Below are 4312 nucleotides of genomic sequence, written 5' to 3'. Positions count from 1 at the left end.
TTAAGGGTATTTTAAGGATAATTTTAATGATCGGCCTTCTTAAATATTTCTTTTTAATTCGGTTTTTAATAGATATCATTGTATTTGTATTGTGGTTTTTATGAGGCTGTTAGCCGCCCTGTGTCCCATGAGGAGAAGGGCGGGGTACAAATTAAATTAATAAATAAATAAATTAATAAATAGTTTCCATGAATGACATTAATTGTCCATGTGTACTATGGCAACTTTCTATTTTGAATGAATGGCACACAAGCAATGTTGTCTTGAGTTATCCTGATCAGAAATAATTGTAAGAAGTAATCTACTCCTGAGGGTGGTATCACCCTTGTTTGTAAAGATTGATTATTGAGCGTTGTGCCATCAAGTCCTTTTGGACTCCTAGTGACCATGTAGATTTTAAGGATTAGATGACTTTAAAACGGCCTCTGGATAACTCAAAGGGGCTTTGGAGTAGCCTCTTCTAGATTATATTTAGAATTTAGGGTCACTTTCTACAGGTATAGTACATGCCTTTTGAGTGCTGTGTTGGAGGCTGCATTCTAAAAAGGAGTGGATGAAACTAGAAAAAGCCTGGATTTAATTTATTTAGGTTAAAATGGCAGTAAATCTATTATTTGTAATCATATTTAATCATATTTTTATACTTTCTCCTATTACATTAAAAATTACAGTTCAGTGTGTCTCAGCAGATGATTTGGTGATTTATACTGTGTTGACTATGGTTCTTATTTATCCTAGGTTGAAGTTTTGATTTTTTGGTTCCTTAATGTAACCTGTTCAATTATTCATAATTAATGAATGTATGGAAAAATTATAATCACTTACAGGTTTTTAAATCTCCTGTATATTTACCTCCTGTATATTTACCTTTTAAAATTCTCTTTGCCATTTTTTCATGTTATAGTTTATAGCTCTTCTGTAAACCGTTTATATGAAAAAAACCAGGCAAATGAAAAATTACATTGCAGCAACTTTTAGAGAGTAGGAATCGCTCTAAAGGCTTTTAGAGTTGCACATCCTGGTTACTCATCTGTGAGAGTACAGGAAAAATTCCTGGAAGAATTCATGGATTCAAATGAACCCACTGGATTGTGTTTTGAATGCATTAAATCAAGATCTGTAGACTTCAAAAAAAAAGTTCATTACTCATGCCCTTGAATTTAAGTTGTCAAAATGGATTGGATATTATGTGCAAGCTGGGACTTGTTTCATTCAACAACAACAACAACAACAACAACAACAACAACCCACCCTTCTTCTAGATCAGATAGCCCTTTAAGAAAGACTAGATCCAAGGGTGGAATCTTGGTAACCTATCGTTGTCTGAGCAACAGAATGCAAAGTCTGCTCTGGGGATTGGAGTTAATGTACCATTGCTTAACTCTGGTATGGCTTCTGTGCTTTTCCCTAGAGAATAATAAGTAAAATAGGCAGCCAAGAAATAGTCTAGGAGGTACGGAAAAACATCCGAGTAAGGGCTTGATTCTTGAGAAGGATTCTCTTGTTTTGTTGTTTGAATTGGAATTATTCTGTGTCATTCCATCCATGTTATTGTAGTGAATGTTGTTTGAATTGGAATTATTCTGTGTCATTCCATCCATGTTATTGTAGTGAATGCTGGGCTCATCTTGAGAAAAAAAAATTGGAAATGTTTAGCAAATGACACGAGCTGATTCAGAGAGCTGTTATCTGTTGAAGAAATGACATCTGGTATTGACTAAGTTCTGTCCTTGTTCTGCATGCACTACACATTCTGGACCTATTACACCCTCCCCTCCACCCACCCCTCCAGTTTCCTGATTTTGCTTTGCACCAGCAGCTTTCCACTTCCTGTTTAAATTGGCTGAATGCTATTGGCTCAAAATGACTATATATTACTCTGAGTAAATGCCAGGTTTTGCCCGTCTGCCTTAGGGCTCGTTGGCCTGGCTGCGTGCCCCGGTTCTAAGTTATCATATCTTTTTAGTGTCTCTGATTCATTGCAGAAATTCTATTGAAGTTGGAAGCAGCAAATCCTGCATTCCAGGAAACAAGGATTTACCATATTTCTGCTGAATAAACAAAACTGCCTTAATGTGAGTTGGGTGGCCATATACATTTGCTTAATAAATAAATATTTTTTAATGTATGTTGGCACAGTATTTTTTACAAGATTTGTGAGGTGGCCACGTAGCTAAGGAGTTGACAAACTGGACAGTCTCCATTTCTCTCTGAAGAGCAGCAGTTTCAGGGCTTTTTTTTTGTGTACAGTACTGCTTTATCCTTAATATGAAGCACTTCTTATTTCTGAATGAACTGATGGAAGACTTGGAAAAGTGCTGTCCCCAGATTAAAGAGCCAGGCTGCTTCTTCAGATGTGAACAGAAAGGTTGATTCATGACTGTGTCTCTGCCCAGTATGGACTCCAGGAAGTTTTGTTCTGTGTCACACAGAAGGTACGTAATTTTCGACGTGAATGCAGAGCTGTAAGTTAAGAATTGGACCCTTCTGATTCAGCCATAAGGAGCCAGAGGGGTACAACTTTCAGGTTTTGCAACCTTTAGCTGGGTTGCAGCTGATAAAGTCGGCTAAAAAATGCCATGTTGATTTCGTCCAATGATGGTGAGTAAGGCAGTTTGTGGTGCATATTAATTGTTAAGAGGGGGAAAAAAAACCTCAGTCTTGTCAATGCAGAGAGTTTCCTTGGGAGTCAACTCAGCTGTGAAATGGGGACTGCTTAGAGCAAGGTCCCCAACCTTGGCAACTTTAAGCTGGCTGAGGAATTCTGGGAGTTGAAGTCCACAAGTCTTAAAGTTGCCAAGGTTGGAGACCCCTGGCTTAGAGTACATTTCAGGTCTATGTATAGAGTTGTTTTGTCTTCTGAACATTAAAAGTCAGAGAAGAGCGGGTCAACCTATTCTCCAAAACACCTGAAGGCAGGAGAAGAAGCAACAGATGGGAACTAATCAAGGAGAGAAGCAACCTAGAACTAAGGAGAAACTTCCTGACAGTGAGAACAATCTATCAGTGGAACAGCTTGCCTTCAGAAGTTGTGAATGCTCCAACACTGGGTTTTTTTAAAGAAGAGATTGGACAACCATTTGTCTGAAATGATATAGAGCTTCCTGCTTGAGCAGAGGTTTGGACTAGAAGACCTCCAAGGTCCCTTCCAACTCTGTTATTCTGTTGGCATTGGAGGATATGGTGTTAAAAAAAACTCTACCTAAATGATTTTTTCATATTTTGAGCATTCATTAGACAATTCAGATGGCTTCTTTGCATTTCCTCCTTTATATTGTTGATGATATTTGCACCTCCTTTACAAAATATGGAAGCTATTTAAGTTGAAGAAGTAGATATATGGATATTGCTGCATGTTCTGAAGGAAATGTTTTACTAGATAAATAGCATTACTTGAAAGGCTTTATAGGAATAGCTGTCCAATACCTAGCTCAATGAAAACCCATGAGGTCAGGTCTTCGGTAATCCCCCATACTTTTTACTAAGATTTCAGGGACAATTTGCCCATCTCTTAAAAGTAGCTACATTGCTTTTTATTTGTAGAAGCTGTTTTCTTCATTGCAGATGAAAAATTCATCTACAGTAAATGAAGACATCCTCCGGTCCAGTTGTTATTCTTACAAATTGTGCAGATATTGATGTACCTGCTTTCCAAGGGATTAATTATATGCTTTTTATTCCTCTCCGTTATTTGTAAACAGAGGTGGACGGGTTGATTAAACAAAAACACTATTTACACATCTTTACAGATCCATTTTCTTATTACAACTCTTGCATGTTGTTATTTCCCATATGTTTATATATGGATTTAAGGCACATTTATACAATGCTTCCTGTGTTTCGCTTTCTTGTTTGTTGGTAGATTGGATGGTTTCATTCTCTCCTGCTGGAGGTATGAAGTGGTTCCTTGGTAGGGACAGGACTGTAGAGCAGAGGTCACCAGCCTGTCTCCGTTGGCGGACCGGAGAGAAAGGGAGGGGGAAGGATTTTACACGTGTGTGCATGAGGCCACGAGCACACATGTGACGCAAACGGGTCGGGGCTAGTACTTGTGTGATATTTGCTAGCCATGCCCCATTCTCGCGTGGCACAATGTCCCATTTCTGCCCTGAGGCGCGACAGCATCCCATTTTCGAGCCCCACGGTGCAGCGTCAGCCCGTTTTTGCACCCAGCGGCAGGGCAGCGTCCTGTTTTTGCGCCCCAAGGTGCGGCATCCTGTTTCCGCACCCCACAGTTGCGGCACTAGCATGAGAGGGGGTGGACGCACACGTACGTGCACTGGCCAGCCTGTCCCGTGGCTCCGTGGCCAGT

The sequence above is a fragment of the Protobothrops mucrosquamatus genome, unplaced genomic scaffold (assembly GCF_001527695.2).
Source record: "Protobothrops mucrosquamatus isolate PMUCROS unplaced genomic scaffold, P.Mucros_1.0 scaffold468, whole genome shotgun sequence".
Classification (NCBI taxonomy): Eukaryota; Metazoa; Chordata; class Lepidosauria; order Squamata; family Viperidae; genus Protobothrops; species Protobothrops mucrosquamatus.
This window is presented reverse-complemented; position numbering follows the sequence as displayed.